This window comes from Neofelis nebulosa, chromosome 4 (genome assembly GCF_028018385.1).
Source record: "Neofelis nebulosa isolate mNeoNeb1 chromosome 4, mNeoNeb1.pri, whole genome shotgun sequence".
Lineage (NCBI taxonomy): Eukaryota > Metazoa > Chordata > Mammalia > Carnivora > Felidae > Neofelis > Neofelis nebulosa.
In genome coordinates this window covers 135,706,457-135,727,937 of record NC_080785.1, presented here as the reverse complement: position 1 = coordinate 135,727,937, position 21,481 = coordinate 135,706,457, and the positions used below count along the sequence as shown (strand labels likewise).

Sequence of the window (21,481 nt, the reverse complement as noted above, 5' to 3'; positions counted from 1 at the left end):
AAAAAAGACAGTCTCTTCAACAAATGGCGTTGGGAAAACTGGACAGCAACATGCAAATGAATGAAACCGAACCGCTTTCTTCCACCATAAACAAACATAATTTCAAAATGGATTAAAGACCTAAATGTGAGACAGGACACCATTAAAATTCTAGAGGATAACATAGGTAGTAACCTCTTTGACATCAGCTATAGCAACTTCTTATTAGACCTATACCTTGAGGCAAAAGACACAAAAGCAAAAATAATCTATTGGGACTTTATAAAAACCAAAAACCAAACAAACCAAACAACAAAACAAAGAAACCCACTTCTGCACGGCAAGGGAAACAATCAACAAAACCAAAAGGGAACCTATGGCATGGCATGGTAGAAGATACTTGAAAATGACCTATCTGATAAAGGGTTAGTATTCAAAATGTATAAAGAACTTCTAAAGTTCAAGACCTGGAAAATAACCCAATTTATTCATTTAAGACATGAATAGACATTTTTCCAAAGAAGACATACAGACGGTATACAGACTCATGAAAAGATGTTTATCACTCATTATCAGGGAAATACAAATCAAAACTACAATGAGATAGCACCTCACACTTGTCAGAATGACTAAAATCAACAACACAGGAAACAACAGATGTTGGTGAGGATGCAGTGAAAGGGAAATTCTCTTATGTTATTGGTGGGAATGCAAACTGATACATCCACTCCGGAAAACAGTAAAGAGTTTCCTCATAAAGTTAAAAATAGAATCACCCTATGACCCAGCAACTGGACTACTAGGTGTTTACTCAAACGATACAAAAATACAGGTTTGAAGGGGCACACACACCTTGATGTTTAGAGCAACATTATCAACAATAGCCAAATTATGGAAAGAGCCCAAAGGTCCATCGACCAATGAATGGATAAAGAAGATGTGGTATAACTACGCAATGGAATATTACTCAGATGTCAAAAAGAATGAAATCTTGCCATTTGCAATGATGTGGATGGAGCTAGAGAGTATAATGCTAAGCAAAATAAGTCAGAGAAAGACAAATACCATATGATTTCGCACATGTGGAATTTAAGAAACAAAACAAATGGTCATAGAGGAGAAAAAAAGGAGAGGGCAAACCAAGAAACAGAGTTTTAACTATAGAGAACAAATTGATAGTTACCAGAGGGTGGGTGGGTGGGAGGATGGGATAGATAGGTGATGGGTATTAAAGAGGGCATTTGTGATGAACACCAGGTGATGTATGGAAGTGTTGAATCGCTAAATTGTATACCAGAAACTAATATTACATTGTATGTTAACTAACTGGAATTTAAATAAAAACTTAGAAAAAATAAGTTAATATATGTAAAACATTTAGAAAGTTCCTGGCATATACTAAGCACTCTGTATCAGCTATTAATTATGGGTACTTATTTAAGAGTTGTGAATTATTTGCCCTCACTTTTTTATTACCAGTTAATTTTTATAAACAGTATATTAAATAAAACTTCAATATATGTATTTCCAAATGTATATCAATTTATGTGTTTTATAAAATTATACTTCTCTACTACTTACTGCTCAAGTGAGTAGATTTTATGGCAATTTTCTTATTTTTCTTTTTCTTCAACTTTAATACTATTATTTTTCTTCAAATTTAATACTACTTAAGATATATTACTCTCAATATACCAGTCTGGTTTTTTAAATAAATATAATGTAGAAATTTACCTTACTTAAAAGCCTATCATGCATAATATTCCCCCCCTGCCCTCTCCACCCCCCCCCCCCCCCACATTTCATCATTCTTTAATTTTATGCAATGACTCTCACATCTAGAAGGCTGCAGAACTTTGAACGAGTCTTTTCAGGAGCCCATTGTAAAAGAACACTTATCTTTCGTTAAAAAAAATAAGTACCCTGAATTTCTTATGCATATATTTTTATGCACATATCTAAGTAGAAAAGGTAATAAATGTTTTATGGTTATGTTTTTATCTCTATATTAATTGATAGATTTGAAAAACTAAACAGGCTTCCCTCTACTATCCCCAGTCTGAGTTAAGGGCCACTTCTTTATGCTCCCAAGAGAATGCTCCATCATATCACTTGTTGGTTTATGGGTCCATCTCTGTGACCTCTTTGAGGACAATGATTTAAAATGTTTGCAGAAGGAAATTGGAATTTTAAAATGTATTACTACTGTTCATTGCAATCCATGTTAACTTGATGTCATTTACAAACTGTACATCCTGATTTCCTTCACTCAGAAATATATAAGAAATAACATCTGACATTTATTGAACACCAACTATGTATGTCAGGGGCTATTTTAAGACCTTAAAATATTAGTTCATCTAAGCTTTACAGTAACACTTTGGGGAAAGTACTATTATTTATTATTCTCATTACAGATAAGGAAACAGACTTATAGGGAGATTAAGATTCTTCCTAAAGATCACACAGTTGGGAATACGGTCAATGGTATTGTAACAATGTTGTATGGTGATAAATGGTAGCTGCACTTGTGGTGAGCAGTTGGTGAGTGAAGTGGGAAAATTTGAACCAAAAAAGTTTGTCTCCACCTTATACTACACTGCCTCTCCTTTGTCACCGTGGTCATTTTAAATATAGTTCATTTCAGTTCTATTATCAATATCTTTTGAATGATGTGGCAGCCATATACTAGCCACTGACACACAGCAATTCCTGCCCAAGGGAATCAATAATCTCAAGGAGGAAATAACTGTATAATTAAAATACTCTGTGATAAGGGCCAAAGACATGTAGGCACTAGAGGAGGAATAGAAGTTATCTCTTGCTATGTAACAAATTACTCCAAACCTGGCAGCTTAAAATAATGAACATTTATTATCTCACAGTTTCTGTGGATTAGGAATTTGCCCACAGCTTAGCTGGGTGCCTCCATTTCAAGCTCCCTCACGGAGCTACAATAAAGGTGCTGGCCAGGGCTGTGGTCTCATCTGAAGGCTCAACTGGAGGGGGGATCATGTGATTGTGGCTGGGATTCAATCTCTCGTAGGTTGGTAGACTGAGGGCCTCAGTTCCCCACTGGCTATTGGTTGAGGCCTCCCTCAGTTCCTTGCCACCTGGGCCTCTCCATAGGGTACAAGCATTGTTTCGGATATCTAGTTTCTTTCCGTGCTCACCAGCATCTGGTAATATCATGAGTTCTAATTTTATCCACTCTGATGGTTATTTAATAATATTTCTATCGGGGTTTTACTTTACTCTCATTTCTTATGTGTAGCTGTTGTGGTGTTTTAACTGACTGCTTTGAGTATTCAGTGAATTTTGTCCACCACGTCAGAAGATAACTCAAATAATTTCATGAGCAGGCTCCAGAAATTGTTCATCAAACAGTTCCCAGTAATTATTTATCCATTCCCTTGGATTTTACCCTATACATACATAAATTTGTAATCAGCCAAAGACTCAAGGGGGCCCATGCATATTTCTGGAGTCTCCATCTTTGGAGACCTTAACATGTACAATATTAATGTTTAGAATCTTCTGGTTTCTCAGTCCCTTCATGTTTCCAGATGTAACAGTCACCACCTCTACCGTACCCAGCTTCTCTTGGTTAAAATAGACCCTTCCATCTTCTTATCCCATCTCTTGGACCTTCTTCAAGGCTCAGCAGTTACCCACTGGTAGAACCAATAGTGGCTCCCCAAAGATGTCTATACCCTAATCCCTAGAGCCTATGGAAGTGTTATCTTACAAGGTAAAAGGGCTTTACAGATGTGACTGAATTGAGGAGGATCTTGAGATGGGGAGATTACCCTGGACTATCCAGGTGGGTGCTATGTACTCATAAGGTTCCTTATATAAAAGAGAGACAAGAGGCACAGTCTGAGAGAGAGAGGATAGAAGCAGAGATCAGAAGAGGAAAAAAAATGTTACTCTGCTGCTTTGTGGATGGAGGAAGGGACCACAAGCCAAGAAATGCAGGCGGCCTTTAGAAGCTTTAAAGGTCAAGACAACAGATTCTTACCTAGAGCTTCCAGAAGGAATATAGGCCAGATGACACCCTGATTTTGGCCCAGTGAAAGTGATTTCAGACTTCCAATATCCAGAAATGGAAGAGAATTGGTGTGGTTTAAGCTACCAAGTTTATGGTCACTTGTCATAGCAGAGGAGACTGCTACATGCCCGTTATGTTGTCTTTCAACTGAGCTTTCAGTTTTCCTCCTTGGCTTGGTTCCTGTCCTTCCCTCTGTAAATGCTGTCCAGCTCCTCTGGAGTCTGAGCTCCTACATTCTTTAGGGCCATTCTTCTTCAACACTGTCCTCCTTACTGTTCTCACACCCTATCCCCCACTCACTTCATTCTCTGTAAATTCCCTGCCCACCACACACTGAAATCTCTTTGGTTTTAACTCACACACATATAATCAACAGGCCAATCCTGTAACTTCCTTCTGTGTCTCTGCAGCATTTGATAAAGTGGATTGCTAAACATACAATGTCTCTCCCTTTAAAAATAAGAAGATGATTTTAGAACAGTTTTAGATTTACAGGAAATTGAAAATACAGTACAGCAGCTTTCCACATATATCCCTCCATTTTTAATGTTTATTTATTTTTGAGAGAGAGAGAAAGAGTGGGTGCAGGAACCCTTGAGCAGGGGAGAGGCAGAGAGTGGTGGAGGGGCAGAGAGAGAGGGAGAGAGAGAGAATCCCAAGCAGGCTTTCTGCTGTTAGCACAGAGCCCGACACGGAGCTAAAAACTGTGAGATCATGAGTTGAAATCAAGAGTTGGATGCTTAACTGACTGAGTCACACAGGCACCCACATGTATACCCTTAACCAGTTTCCCCTATTGTTAACATTAATATGGTATATTTGTTACAATTTCTGAATCATTATTGGTGAATTATTATTAACTAAATTCTACATAATATGTAGATTTCCTTAGTTTTTGCCTAACATTTTTTTTTCTGTCCCAGGTTCCCATCCAGGATATAATACAAAAAAACCCAAAAAAACCCATTTACTTGAATTTATCCTCAGACCCCTCTTATCTGTGATGGTTTTGTATAGTTTCCTTGTTTTGCTTTTTTTGTTTTTTTGTTTTTTTGTTTTTATGACTCACAGTTTTGAGGAGTACTAGCCAGATATTTTGTAGAATGTTCCTCACTTTGAGTTTATATGATATTTTCCTCATGATGAGACTGGGATTATGAGTTTTGAGGAAGAATACCACAGAAGTGAAAGGCCATTTTCATCATATCAGGCTATCCACACGATCTATGGCGGTCAAGGTTGACTTGATCACCTGCCTGCCTGGTCTCTTCTCTCCACGTAAAGTTCCTCCTTTTTCTCCTTTTCAAACTCTCCTTTGTGGAAGCAAGTTACTATGGGCAGCTCATACTTAAGGAGTGAGGAGTTATGGTTCCTCTATGTTCACTTCTAAATCTCCAGCCTTGAAATGTTCTCACAGAGCACAGTGTTGGTTTGTTTTCTCTGATATTCTACATGTAGGTCTAACCAAATGTCCTGTGTCAATGGTGTCTCCTTTTCCCTCCTCAGTAAACCCTCTTTTCCACTCCACTTCCTTATCTTCTCCTGCTCAGGAGAGGCTCCTAAAAGTATAATCTTAGCCCTGGCCCCTCTCCTGAGCTCAAAAGCCAGTTATCTCCACAACATTCGCCTGTGAGTATGTGACAGTTCAACCTTTCAAACACTGACCTCTTCACTTTCTTTCTTTATTCATGTCTTTGTTTTTAAATATTTTTAAAGTGTATTTATTTTGGGAAAGAGAAAGAGAGAGAGTGGGCGAGCAGGGGAGGGACAGAGGGAGAAAGAGAGAGAGAGAGAGAGAGAGAGAGAGAGAGAGAGAGAGAGAGAGAGAGAGAGAAAACCAAGCGAGCACCATGCTATTAGTGCCGAGCCGGATGCAGGGCTCAATCTCACCAAAACCACGAGATCATGATCTGAGCCAAAATCAAGAGTTGGATGCTTCACCAACTGATCCACCCAGGCATCCCTATTTCTTCGTTTCTACTAACAGCTTCTCGAATTGCTTAGTTGTTCAGTCATGAAACCTCAGAGTGATATCAAGTCGTTCTTGCTTGCAGCTAAATCATCAGTTCCCGAAATTATCTGTATAAAATATCTCTCTCCGGCACTTGTGATGATGAGCACTGGATGTTGTGTATAATGGATGACTCACTGAATTCTACCCCTGAAACCAATATTGCACTGTCTGTTAACTAACTAAACTTTAAAAAATAAAATAAAGTAAAATAAAAATAAAATAAAGTAAAATAAAAATAAAATAAAATAAAATAAAATAAAATAAAGTAAAATAAAATAATCTCTCTCATCAATCTCTCTCTCTCTTTTTTTAATCCCATGGTCACCCAGAGTCAAGTCCTCATTTTCTCTCATCTAGGTAGTTCCAGTGGTATTCATTCATATATCTCTCTCCTCATTGTCTGTTCTAGGCCTCCTGTTAGACTGTTTATTCATATTCAGTACAGCTAAAAGGGGTAGTATTGAGGTAAACATCTCCAGTGCCTCCCTTTTAGTGAATAGCGCCCTCCCTCCCCTCCTTCTTCCCTTGCTTCACACACCCACTCTGCCACCACCATCCCCAACACCACCAATTACTGAATGGCAAGCATTTGACTCAATGCTAGTGGGGTAGAGACAAGTTGTTGAAATGTGGCTCTTGTCAACCGGGGTGAGGACACATTCTTCATGTTGACATATAAGGCACCAAATATTCTAGCCTCTACCTCCAAATACATCCTCTTCTCATTGTTCTAAAAATATGTCTAATATAAATGCTGCCTTAAACATATTATTTAATCTACCTAGAAGGTCCTGTATTCTGAGACAACCGCATTACGAACACACAGACACAAGCGTGCGCGCACACACACGTTATCTCGCTTGTCTTCAGATTCATGTAGCATTCTGTTTGTCTTTAACACATGGGGCTTTTCCCCCCTAAATTATCGTCTTGTCTGTACATGTCGTTTATCCCTCCCCAGACCGGTAGTTCTTGCAAGCCACTGCTGTGCTTTAGTTATGTCTTATCTCCTCCAGTGCTCGCACACAGGAGACCTTCAGTAAATCATTTTGACAGGTTACCTTGCTTTGTGTTGCAGAGAAGTCCTTGAAATGAGAAACAGGGCCTAGATAATTCCTGTAAACCTTGCCCCGTGTACCCTACAACACTATCAGGAATGGGCTGCACTTTGTATCCAATCTGGCACACATCAAATAATTATCTGTCTGCCATATGAGTAGTGTTAGGATTTATTTTCTTTTATCAGTAAGAAAAGTGGCATCGATAAGAAACAATGTGAAAAACAAAGCCCAGGGTGTCTGTACTTACTTAAGTAGCTTTTACTTAGCAGCTTTTTAAATCCCTTGCCGGCCAAGACATTTTAAGCACCTTCCTACTCTAATTGCACAAAAATAACCATGGTTTTAGGGTTGGACTTTTCTCTTTTGTGTACTTTCCAGAATTCATTTCAGACATAGTTTTCAATTTTGAATAATAACATTTCAAATCGACCCCAAGGTAAAAGTTGTAGGACAACATAAAAAATGAAGTCACTTTTCATGTGTTTCCCATTGGCAAATTACTGTGTTTTTTCTGCCACCAGGCTTCATCTAACGATGTGACCTTTACCGTGCTAATAGACAGCAAACAAAGATCTGCCAAATAGTGATAAAATATAGGTTTTAAATATAAAATGAATTAAGCTAAGAAGATTTATAAAGGTCAAAAGCTTGGAAAGAATTAAGTTGAAACAGTGATTTGTGTTTGACACATGTTATACCAGATTTTGTCCAAGGTTATTTTCTGAAATCTTAATGCTTAATAACTGTACAAGGGAATGTACTTTTTTTTTTTTTTTAAGTAACACTATGATAGTATTGACTAATGTTTGTCCAGGCTCAGAGATTAGTTCATTCAATAATTATTTATTGTACACCTTAATATGTGCCAGGTGATGGGACACATTCAATAAACTCAATAAGGATCCTTAACATTTTGCAAAATACAGTTTAATAGGCGAGAGAGATAAGGAAATGTTTAACTATTTCAGGGGAAATGAGGGGGAAAGCTGTACCTCCCTCACCCAGACTTCTAAGTTGAGCCCTGAAAAGAAGATGGACTATGCTGGGTATACAGCAGGGGAAGAGAATTGCACACAAAAAGAGTACAGAAAATACAAAAGTACGGAGGAGAGAAACAGTGAAAGAGCTGAAAGAAATTTGTTCATGGTGTGAGAGTCAAGCTGGAAGGCGTAAAAGACTATACACTGGTGCTTCTCGACCAGGGATGAGTTTGGCCACAGGGACATCTGTCAATGTCTGCAGATGCTTCTGGTTGCCATTAACTGTTGTGTGTATGGAGGCTTACTGGCATCTAGTGCGTAGAGGACAGAGATGCATCTAATCATCCTCTAATGCACAGGACAAGGCCCTAAAACAAAGAATTCTCTGGCCCCAATGTCAGTAGTGCCTAGGCTGATGCTGTTATAGATAAACCTGTAGACTTAAGTTGGGGTTTGGTCACAAAACTAACGGAAGGAATTTGGGATTTATGCCGGGAGTCATGGGATACCACTAAAAGATTTCAGCACACTTTTTTTTTGTCACTCCAAGAGCCCTCTATTATTACGGCTGTAATTAAATATTTGTTTATAGTGAGTCTCACTCATGAGACTGGAAAACAGGGCTTGCTATGAATTACATCTATCAGTCTTACAAAGATGGAAAGCCCAACATTGTGGAAAGTTTGCTAGAAGTTTAAAAGCCAAAAGGAAAGAGGCCTTAACTCTTTGGTCCTTGCCAGTCACAACATCATTTTTAAAAATGTGTGTATTTATTTTATTGGGCTCTCTCCTGTCACAGATTCAAGCATGAGTACCCACTTGCGTGAATCTGAAGCACTTCTGGAGATCAACAGAAGATCACAATGAACCATTGTGCATTTTCAACCAGGAAAGAGAAAAAGAGAGACAGAAAGAAAAACCTCCTATGTCCTGAGTGAAGAGGAATCATCCAAAACTCCAGAACAGAACACTTTTTATTTATTTATTTATTTATTTATTTATTTATTTATTTAGTCCACAGCCGTTTGAACATCTGGACAAGTATGGCCTCTCTTTTTAGAAATAGGCCTTTATCCTCCCAAACAGTGCATCTAATTTGAGGGATTTGTAGACCCTTCAGAGATACAGTAATTTCTCACATGACGCTGATGTTCCCCAAAATATCTAAAGGCTAGATTTACAGCAACAGAAATTTGCCAAAAGAAAATATGGCACCAGTTAGTATCACCTAGTGAAAGCTTTGCATTTTTAATCAATGAAGAACTCTTTCCAAAAAAGCTAAGATACCATTTGCGAAATATAAATAATATTGCATCACAGCAAAAAAAAAAAAAAAAAACGTCAATGGAAACAGGCATTTTCTCTTACGATCTATAATGAGGACAATATGTTGCTCTGGTTACAATAACCTCTGTGATAAACAATTCTGTATACCATGAGCTTTCTGCTGATTCCTGTTCATATAATCATGACTTTCTCGAAAAACAGGGATTGCTGACAGTCTCAGTGTCTTACAAGTGGGAAGAGCAAATTGATCTTGCTGGTGTTCACAACAGTTCTTCTCCTCTACAGTCAAGGACTGAACTGTGAATTGCCTTCACCCTCTTGTATCACAGATGTTCGGCTGCCTTAGTCAGGAGAGAAGTGCCCCCAGGATACCCACACCATCATAAACACACACATGCACGTGAACATACGCTCTCATCAGCTCTTTGGAGGAGATCAGCCATGCCTATCCAATGGTTTCTATCTCTCGTGATACTATCACCATTAATCCACTGTCTTTTCTGTTTCTTGTCTGTCCATACACCCTTCATTTTTCTTACTTCCTAGTCTGTACAAAGAATCTGAGCATCACCAGTTCTCTGGGATTTCTCCCAATTCGCTCTGGGATTTCGAGTAATTTGTTCACTTGAACCAAATTCCATGATAACAATCTGAATGTCCCTTGGTGCCCTTTAGATTGGGGTTTTGCGTACTTTATGAATATGAGGGAGAAATTAACATCTAGTCAGAATCAAGGTGCTGGCTGGGACTCGGGGTCTTCTTACCAGCTCATCGGTTGTCTGCAGAACTCATTTCCTTCTCAGGATTTTTGCACGTCTGGCTCCATCTTCAAGCCAGTAATCACGGCTAGAATCCTTCTACTACTTCCTGTCTCTCTCTTCTCTTTCTGCCACATTTCCCTGACTCCAGGTAGAGAAAGTTCTCTGCTTTGAAGGGCTCGTGGGATTAGATCGGGTTTACCTGGATAACATAGGATACTCTGTCTTAAGGTTCCTAACCTTAATTACTTGTACACAGTCCCTTTGCCATGTAACATAACATACTTGTGGATTCCAAGGAGTAGGTTCTGGACCACCTTGGGGCATTACATTACCACAGAAAACTAGAGGTAAAAAGTATCATGGACACTCAGAAGAGGGGTGGGGGTGATCGATTGTAATTAGAACTGTCATGGAAGATTGAAATCACAAACAGATATTACCTCACACCTGTTAAGGGGCTGTCATTAAAACGACAAGAATAACATGTGCTGTCAATGATGTCAAGAAAAAGGAACCCCCGGGCACTGTTGGTGGGAATGTAAATTGGTGCAGCCACTATGAACAACATGCGTACGGAGGTTCTTAAAAAAAATTAAAAATAGAACTATCAGGTGGTCCAGCAATCCCACTTCTGTACGTATATCCAAAGGAAATAAAATCAGGATCTTGAAGAGATATCTGCACTCCCATGGTCACTGCAGCATTATTTGCTATAGCTGAGATAGGGAAACAACGTAAGTGCCCATCACAGAATGAAGAGACAACGAAGATGTGGCATGCAAAGTGGTGGAATATTACTCAGCCATGAGAAAGAAAGAAATCCTGCCATTTGTGACCGCATGGATGGACCTTAAGGGCATTATGCTAGGTAAAAGAATTTAGAGAAAGACCAATCGTGCATAATATTACTTATACGCTAAACTCTGGAGCACGTCTCTCTCAAAATAAACAGACTAAAAAATAACCATGCTAAACTCACAGAAATAGAGAGTAGAATGATGGTTACGAGTGTATGAGGTGGAGGCAGAGGAAATGGGAAGACACTGGTCAGAAGGTACAAACTTTCAGCTAGAGGATGAATCCATTTTGGGGATCTAATGTACGGCATGGTGATTATTTATAATTATATATATTACATATATTATAATTATATACTTGCAAATGGCTAAGAGAATAGATCTCAAATGCTCTCACCACAAAAAAAGGGATGGTAATTGTGAGAAGTGATGGTGGTGTTAGCTAACACCAGAGGGGCAATGATTTTGCAATATAGAAGTGTATCAAACGAACATGCCATACTCCTTAAACTTGCAAAGTATCATAGGTCAATTAAAAATACACAAATACATAAATACAGACATTAATAGGTAAACTTTTCTAAAACTAAAGGTTAGAAAAAGACCCATAATGGAAGAAGTATATAATAAAAACTATTAGAGGTGGCAGGGTGCCCGGGTAGCTCAGTCGATTGAGTGTCCGACTTCAGCTCAGGTCATGATCTCACAATTGGTGGGTTCGAGCCCTGCGTTGGGCTCTGTGCTGACGGCTCAGAGCCTGGAGCCTGCTTTGGATTCTGTGTCTCCCTCTCTTTCTGTCCCTCCCCCACTCACACTCTCTCTCTCTGTCAAAAAATAAATAAACATTAAAAAAATTAAACAAACGACTAGAGGTGGGACCTTAGGTTTCTAGCAGGGCCTTAAGGTTTGAGTAGAATTTTAACCAATGGAGCTGAAATTGGAGGGCACAGAGATCCAAATATGGGAAAGTAGGAGAGTATGGGAGAAATACTGAGTAGTCAAATTTGGGGTGTGAAACATGAAAAAACAGGATAGAACTGGGGATGAGGGGACCTTAAACTATGGGTCAATAGTTTACTGTTACTAAGAATGTGACCTATACCTTGAAGATATTAGATAAAAAATGTATTAAGATTACAAAGCTAAAAGAAAAACATTTCTTAATGCGGCAAGTGAATTGTGAGAAAAGCCAATTCTGTAATGGTTGGCTAAATTTAGCTGCAGAAAGTATAATGTTAGTGGTATGAACTGGGTTGTGGGAAGGGCCTGAGAATTGATGAAGGGAAATGCAGAAACAGTGCCTCTTAGCAATTCCTAAATAAGGACTTCCTATGACGGTCTTAATATTTTCTGTGAAGTAAAGGCTCAGATTTTACCGATGTTCATGCTCGAACACCATTGTAAGTGCCTGCTTCACCACAAATGTCAGTGACTTGTAGGTTACCTCTGTTCCCTTTTATTCTTGATAATAATCAAATGTATTTTGTTTGAAAAAACCTAGATAAAAAATTCAGAAGAAGTAAAAGATCTTGCTTACAGTAGCAATGACAAAGATAAAAGGGAATAAACTTAACAAGAAATGTGCAAGACTTATGTGAAGAACCCTTTCAAATGCTATCAAGAATATGAAAAAAGACTTCAACTACTGGAAATATGTATTAGGTTTTGAATCAGGAAGACTCGATATCATAAAGATATCGATTCTTCTTCTGTTAATTTAAAATTGAATGTTATAGTACCAATAAAATACCAACAGTTTTCTTTTTTTTTTTTTAAACTGGACAAACTGAATATAAAATTCACATGGCAAAATCAGTAAGAATACCTGAAAAGAAAATATTTACAAAAGAAAAACAGAGGGAAAATGAATCATATTGGATAGTAAATCATACCCTAAGTTTCAATAATGTACACATTATGATAGTAGTCCAGGATTAGCTCAAAGTCTGGAGCCTGTTTCAGATTCTGTGTCTCCCTCTCTCTCTCCTCCTCCCGTGCTTGCACTGTGTCACTCTCTCTCTCAAAAATCAATAAACATTAAAAAAAGCATAAATGTACAAAATGAAACCATAAGAGCACTAGAGGAATCCATGAAAAAAAATCCCTTTATGACCTTGGATGAGCAAAAGTTATAAAGCATGCATGATTACATCAAGATTTTGTTTCGAGATGAAAGCAACATAAGCTGAGTCAAAATACACTAATTGATAACTGTAGTCGCAGTAATATTTAAAATGGCAGAATATTGGAAACATTTAAAAATTTCCTCTGTGGGGACCATTTAATCATGTTGGATCCATATAATGGAATACTATGCTGCTATAAAACAGAATAAGGGAATTCTCTATGTAACGGTATTAAAAGAACACCAAGATCTATTATGAAGTGTAAAAAGCAAAGTGTAAAACGCTGATTTAGCATGCTATCTTGTATATAAAAAGGGGGAAAATTGAAGGTATATATTTATTTGCTTGTATAGGGATGAAGGAATTTTGGAAGTATACACAAGAAACCAAGATTAGAGCTCATCTGCAGGTTGAGAAATGGAGAGGAGAGAATCATAGGTGAGAGCAATATTTTTCTCTGAATCCCTTTTTTTACATTACTTTCTTTTATATTATTGATTTAAAAATTTAAATAATAAAAGCAGTCTTAGAGTATCTTTCTCTTCCTAGGCAATCCTAACTCATTCTATCAATTCTTATTCTATTCAGTTACCATAGAGACAATTACTAACCACAGAATTCATTCAAAGCAATGCTTAGTTTGGCTCAGTCGGTTAAGCATTTCAACTCAGGTCATGATCTCACGGTCCGTGAGACTGAGCCCTCCATTGGGCTCTGTGGTGAAAGTGCTGAGCCTGCTCGGGATTCTCTCTCTTCCCCTCTCTCTGCCCTCCCCCACTCTCTCACTTGGGCGTGAACGTGCTCTCTCTCTGTCTCTTATGATAAATAAATAAACCCTTAAAAAACAAAACAAAACAAAACAAAACAAAACAAAACAAAACACCCAAAGCGATGCTTAGTTTGATAAAGGTAAAGTCCTTCTGGGTTTTGACCTCTAATGGCTCTCATACCACTTCTGAAGAGTTGATCACACTCTTGAAACTCACTGAATCCATCCATTGGGCTATAAAATAAAACTTGAAGGATCCAGTGAGCCATGCAGTGAGTTCTGGGGCCAAGAAATGAGCAAGTGAATCCACGAGTAGGATAAAGAGTTAGTCAACATAAGGTACATACCAAAGTTGGCCAGGGTCTGCATTCTGAATTTATTTCTCTCCTTGCCTGGCCTCAGTAAATCTATCCTGACCTCCCATCTCTGCAGGGCCTTGTGAATTCCAACATGATACAAAGGAGGGAAATGGGAAATTAAGCAGAGGGGGAGAAAATTGCCATTTTTAGCTGCTATATAAATGAATGGTATTTTTGGTTAATGAGATGTGTTGGAAAAGCTGTCTTATCGCTCCATTTAAAACCATTTTTAGGGGCCCCCGAGTGGCTCATTTGGTTGAGCATCTGAGTCTTGATTTCAGCACAGGTCATGATCCCAGGATCGTGGGATCGTTGGGCTCCGCACGAAGCATGGAGCTTGTTTGAGATTCTCTCTCTTTCACTCTCCCCTGCTGGTATACTCTCTCTTTCTAAAAAAAAAAAAAAAAAAAAAAAAATTAAAAAAACACATTTTTATATTGTGCTTAGGTGTCTTTCTTTAAAAAGTAAGATTCTGGGAAAAGAGGCCTGGATCCTTTCAAATGCGGCAAGCTGAGATATTAAAGATTTGTGTGTGTATGGAGGGCAGCAGGCAAGCTTAGAATAAATGAAATTCCATTTCAATTAAAAAGGGATTCTTGGAAGCACCTCAACCAAGCTAGAATTACTGTCATGCCTGTTGATGTTTTAATCTCTCCTTTTCTATTGGCTGAAAGGCATATGAAGGAGCAGAGAAACAAGGCAAGTAACTTGAGAAAGCAAATGAAGGGTTTTGTGTGTGTGTTTTTTTTTTATTCCTTTATAAATTTCAAGTGGAAAGAGCCTGGCTAAAGTTGAGATGGAGTTACAGTATAAATGGTCTGAGAAGAACAAAGGCTACAGTGGTTTTGATAACTGATCATGGCAAATAAGAATTTAATTCCTAAAGAAGCCCTAAAAAATGAAAAAATCAGATTGCGAGGAACTCACTCAAGCTCGGAAGGAAACTCAAGGTTAAATCAAGCCATGAGCAACAGAACTGAAGATGAGTTAGAAAAATATCCATTCTTACCTGGTATCATTCCTAAATTTTTCTCCAAACTGTGCATTTTGTTTAAAGAGAGTCCTTCATCCTGTTTCTGCTGTCTTGCTTAATAGAGAATTCTATTTCAGGTAAAGCCTGAGTAGAAAATATAGCTAAATCCTGTGACTGACTTAATCATGCTTGTGGGAAGCTAGCTATTCACATCTTGAAGCTAAGACAGCACTCTGAATAGAATGACACTTTATTCCGGGGCACCAGGGTGCCGAGGGTAAGCCGACTTGAACTCAGGTTAGAATCTCACAGTTTGCGAGTTCCAGCCCCGCATTGGTCTCTGTGTTGATAGCTCAGAGCCTGGAACATTCTTTGGTTTTCTGTGTCTCCCTCTCTCTCTGCCCCTCCCCACTCGCGCTCTGTCTCTCTCTCTCAAAAGTGAATACACATTTGAGAAAAGGATGACACTTTATTCAAACACTGGCAGTGGATCAGGAGAAATTTAGATGCCGCTGACACACTAGCGGGAACATGCAAGCGTACAGAATAACCTTGGCAAGTATCATACCGTGTAAAAATACCAGTTTGTAGGATCTGTTGCTCAGAGGACAATGCTGAAATGGGCTGTTTGGGCAGACGCAGTTTTCAAAGCGAGAAAGAGATCTTAGGACTTCAGAGCCTACATAACAAGGAAACCAACAAACAACTTAGGGATGATCACTGGAGTCTATTTAATGGTTAGCTGTGCAACTTAAAAGCCAGTAATTTTAATCTTCGTATTATTTGAATACCATAGTATTCCAAAATTTTAAATGACAGTGGGATTCATTTTTCAAATATTAACCTTTTACAGAACCTGGGTCCGTGGAACAAACAAAACATGGAATTTTAGGAGTTTTAACCTGTAAGTTCACATTTCGAACAGTTTTTTATTTATGGATAAGAACAGAGAAAATGGATCAGGCTATCTTGACAAGTGGATCATTTGACCGCCGGGGTTGTGATCACAGTAGTTAGGACAGTGAGGTCTTTTAGCCTCTTCAGCACTCAACCAATTTTTGTATTTTTGTTTGCACAACAAGGAGAAAATCCATTTCACTAAATAGGAGCACACCACAGAAGATGCTAGATGTTTTCCTACATTTATTTATTAATATTATCTAACTATTGGTAGATAAGTGTTCAAACTTCAGAGAAGCTCATAAAAAGATAGAATCAATTTTTGAGGAACTTGTTTAAAAATCTATCTTACAATATGGTGTTTGGTGTAGTTATTTCATTTATTAAAGAAATCTTTTGTGTATTGCTTGTCTCTATTCAATAGTTACTTAAAGTAGTATAGTCAAATAGTCAAACGAATTTCATTTTGTGTGTTAAGATTTGGCCTCACTGCTCATATTGTCTGCTTCGAAAGGATGATACTATTGCAACCTGAATAGTTTAATGAATAGTATTTGCATTGCAAAAATTATTAGCAAGACGCAAAAGCTGATGCGAAATGTAAAATCTAATGCACAGCCCTGAACACTATAAAAAAGACATGTATGCCAAGCCATGTAAATTTTTTAGGATTAGTGCGGCATTTATAAGAAGTTCAACTGTGTGCAGAAACTGCAAAGCAAATGTTATTTTGAAATTTGTAGCTACATGTTTCACCAGAGAGCAGAGAGCAGGCATTCTTGCTTTATAGTGTGTTGAAATACGGTATTGGACGCTTTTGAACATGTGGGTTTGTGCGGCTGTTCCAGTTCAAACAATATCTAAAAATGTATGAAATAATGTTTGAATTAAACTATTGTGGGGTTTAGGAAGCATATCTTGAAATATCTTTCAAGACATCTCAATAGCGGAGTCAGAGTTTTGGGACCTAGGGTTGGAAACAATTAGTACAAGCCTAAAATCCTGAGCTTTCAAGTTGGTGTATAAATCCCATAAATCTCTTAATCACTCTTAGGGCAAGCTTTCATCCAATTTTCCCAAGAGAGAGTTATCAAAGCAATTCTCGGAGTTGAATTAGGACACGTTGGAGCTCTTTAGAGGATAGGCTTCGTACAGCTCTCATAAATCAATACGTATCTCAGGCTTGCGTAATATAATAATTGTGTTAGATCCATTTCTTCAGAATGTTGTGCTTTGACATTATCACAAAACATCACCACAAAAAGGTTGAATTTCTTTTCCAAAAAATGTAGAGTTAAGCCTTCTTTAATAAATAAGAGAGTACATTTTATAAGACTACCTCACAGCGAGTTTTCCCGGTTTGGCCCTTAATGTCACCTCTTGTCTATGTCAGCTGAAGGTATTTTATTTCAGATCTCATGAACTGTCATGACTAGCGATAAAAGCTACAACGCCCTAACTTTTCTCAGCAGGCCGGCAATCCAGCCGGAAGCATAGGAAATGCTGATGTGTACCCCTCACATTCCTGATTTGACTCCAAGAGGAAAATTACCAGAGTGTGTAGTTACAGCCCCATTACAGCTTCCATTTTCTGTGTCAATTACTGTGAAATGAAACCCACTAAAAAAATGTATGCTCTTCCTATCTCAGTTTGTTCTTTCTATCGTCCTATTTTAAAAGAGTGATAAACTCTGGTTCTCATCTCCTCGTCAAACATAGGCAAGGTTCTTGAGTCCTGACTTTAGTCACATTTTCCTTATTATGATGATTTATCAAGCAATCTGTGAAGACTAATATCACAGCTCTGACCTCTGCCAGCTAGATGTGTGAGGTATATGCACTCTCTCCCATCTGTTTCCTGTTTTGACCTAATGTGGATCTGTGAAGTGTATGGAAAATAAATCCTTTTTAAAAAAAAATATTGTGATAAAAACACTTAAACATCAAATCTACCCCTTCACAGATTTTTTGGAAGTTTTATTTATTTATTTTGAGATAGAGCGTGCATATGAGTGTGAGCAGGGAAAGGGCAGAGAGACAGAGCGAGAATCCCAAGCAGGCTCCACATTGTCAGCGCAGAGCCCCATGCAGGGCTTGAACTCACATACCATGAGATCATGACCTGAGCCGAAAGCAGGAGTCAGACGCTTAACAGACTGAGCCACCCAGGCACTCCTACCCCTAACAGATGTTTAAGGGGTCAGTATATTATCGTTGAGTATAGAGGTACAATGTTGTATTGTTTTTGCCTCTGTATTTCAGTGGCCACGCAAGATTCCTGAAGGTACATGGTGGGAAGTACCATGGGAAGACACAAAGAACTTCAGGAAGGTAGTTCAGATGACTCACTGGTAAGGAGCAGGGAGGATATATACTATTGTATTCTAGAATTGAATACAGCTAAAAGATTCTCTGGACAGCCAGATTTAGCAGTCGAGTTTAGACTTCTTGCTCAGATATATTTTAGCTGGATAGAAAAAGCTTATAAAATATCTATTAAATCCATCAAGATGCCCAGATATGGGAACAAGTTGTGTTAGATTCTGGGTATTGTAGGAACTCCATTTTTCACCAAGGCACAATAGAAAGGCTCTGCCATAAAGCTATTCCTGTGTAGTGCTGACCTAGTGAAGAACTAGAAGAAGGTCTATTAAGCCAAACGAGAAAAATCTGTTCTTGTTTTTTTAGCATGTATTTGCACATATATATTTGAATGTGTCCTTCACTCTAGAAATTTCCATTGCTTACACAAACAGTCAAGCCACACTAAGCCGAAGTAAACAGTGAACTATGATGACCTGGGGGTGCCTGGGTGGCTCAGCCGGTTGAGCGTCTGACTTTGGCTCGGGTCATGATCTCGTGGTTCGTGAGTTCGAGCCCCGCATCAGGCTCTGCGTTGACAGCCCGGAGCTTGAAGCCTGCTTCGGATTCTGTGTCTCCCTCCTCTCTGCCCCTCCCCCACTCATGCTCTGTCTCTCTCAAAAAATAAATACACGTTAAAAAAATTTTTTTTAAAACTATGATTATTTGACTCAAAAGACGACAAATTGATGCTTCTCATTCTTTCTCTGCTGATCAGTTCTTCCAGTTCTCAGGCAGCACCCCAGTGATTGAAGCAAAGCAGTAGCCTTGAAAGACTTATTTCTTTGCGTTTGTTAGCACCCACCTTACCTATCACTTAGGAAAAATGAAGTACTTTGCCATATATTCCAGCTCCCAGAAAAAAAACAACAACTATTCACATACACTGGAAAGTTCTTAAATAAGTGGAGCAGGTAATACTGTCAATAACATTTTGAAGGCATAACTTAGCATGATTCCTCAGATACTCTCTCCAAAGGCAAGTGCCTCATTTATCCCATCTGTGACAGTCATATGGAGGTCTAATCATTTTATCTAACTATCCAATAATAATTTTATAATTGCATGCTTCACACAACATACAAAAAAAAGTTTCAGGTGATCAAAGGCCTAATATGAAAAGCAAAACTTCTAGAATTCTTTTTAGAAGTTATGAGAATAGTTTTATGATATTGATGCATAAAGAACCAGATGCATAAAGAACCAGATTATAAGATATTAAACTGACAAGAACAGATACTACACTTGATCTTAGCCAAAAGGCCGAGAAGCGATAAGGACCAGATTATAAGAGAGAAGACTGATAGATGAGACTACATGTAAACAACAACTTGTATTAAAAACAGAAACAAAAACCATTATAGGGGCGCCTGGGTGGCTCAGTTGGTTAAATGTCCAACTTTGGTACAGGTCATGATCTCGCAGTTTGTGAGTTCAAGCCCCGCATTGGGCTCTGTGCTGACAGCTTGGAGCCTGGAGCCTGCTTTGGATTCTGTGTCTCCCTCTCTCTCTGCCCCTCCCCTGCTCATGCTCTGTCTCTCTCTCAAAAATAAATAAACATCTAAAACTACAATGACAACATTTCATGCTCTAAAATTTAATAGTTGATTCATACCAGGCATTAGCAACCACAAGGTGAAAGAGGAAACTTTCATCAACTCTTGGCAGAAGTGGAAATTAAAACAACCACCTGGGAAAGTAATTTGGTAATAATTAGTAAAGTTGAAGACAAGCATTCCCATTTTCAGGTATATACTTAACCCTTGCATAAAAAACACATGAGGATATTCATTATAGCAATGGAAACAGGGGAATGGACACGTAACTGATAGAATTCTACATGGCAGCTAAAATGAATACATTTGCCTTATATGTATCAAAATATAATGTTGGGTAAAAAGCAAGTTTCATTTAATGAAATTATTAGAATAAACAGAAAAGTACACGGAATAATATGGTATATATTCGGGTGTCTATGGCCCCAGGTTCGTAGATGTTAACTTCTGTCATGATTGCTTCAGCAATTATTTTTAAATAAATAAAATATTACAGGTAAGTTTAAAACCCCCATATTACTTCCCCTGGACTTTGCCCTCTCCAAGTTTCTCTCTCCAGAGGCAGCCTCTTTCCTGAGGACGGTTCGTAACTTTCCTGTCCATATCTGTATATATTTGCCACATAAACCAAATTTAAATATTTTATATAGATGGTATAATATTTTTATCATTCCATAACTAAGTAACAAAATGGGTAGTTATTCATCTCAAAGATAAATTAACAATGAGTTCAAAGCCAAAAATTGACAAAACTTAAAAAAACTTATCTCCCAAAATAACCATTGGTAAAAGAAGATATTTTAAAAATTAAATAACTGACTTTTAAAATAATAAAAGTGGAATATTACATAGTAGGACTTATGGAATGTGGTCAATATGTTCCTTAGACAAAAATTGTTTGTCTTTACTGAATTTACTTTAAGAATTAATTCAGAACTAATTCAAAACCTGAGGCAAGTAGGTGGAGGCAATGTAAAGATGACTGTGGAAATTAATTATTTAAAAACTAATTCTTAAAAATTTTTTTTTTAATGTTTATTTATTTTTGAGAGAGAGAGACAGAACATGGGCAGGGGAGAGGCAGAGAAAGAGGAAGACAAAGAATCCAAAGCAAGCAGGTCCAGGCTCCGAGCTGTCAGCACAGAGCCTGACGCGGGGCTCAAACTCAGAAACCGTGAGATCGTGACCTGAGCCACGAGATCGGACGCTTAACTGACTGAGCCACCCAGGCGCCCCATCAAACTAATTATCCATAATAAATCAATGAATTTGTCTCAAATCTATATCCAATGTCATACGTAGGATGAAGAAAGCATTTGAGTTATTCTTTATTTAGCATTGTTCTTGAAATTCTAGAAGAGCAAAACAAAATAAAACAAAACAAAAAAACAAACAGAAAAAAGTTGTATATGTGTAGTAAAATAGAACAAGTGATCATTATTATTTACATGTGATGTAATTTACATGTGTTTTTTTTATTAAAAAAAACCCAACAGAATGAGTTGAG

The 21,481-nt window shown here is 38.0% G+C and overlaps 1 pseudogene; it reads right to left on the bottom strand.

Annotated features, from left to right (window-relative positions):
* Positions 1 to 19,575: 19,575 nt before the first annotated feature.
* Positions 19,576 to 19,693, bottom strand: LOC131511270 (U2 spliceosomal RNA; annotated as a pseudogene).
* Positions 19,694 to 21,481: the final 1,788 nt, after the last annotated feature.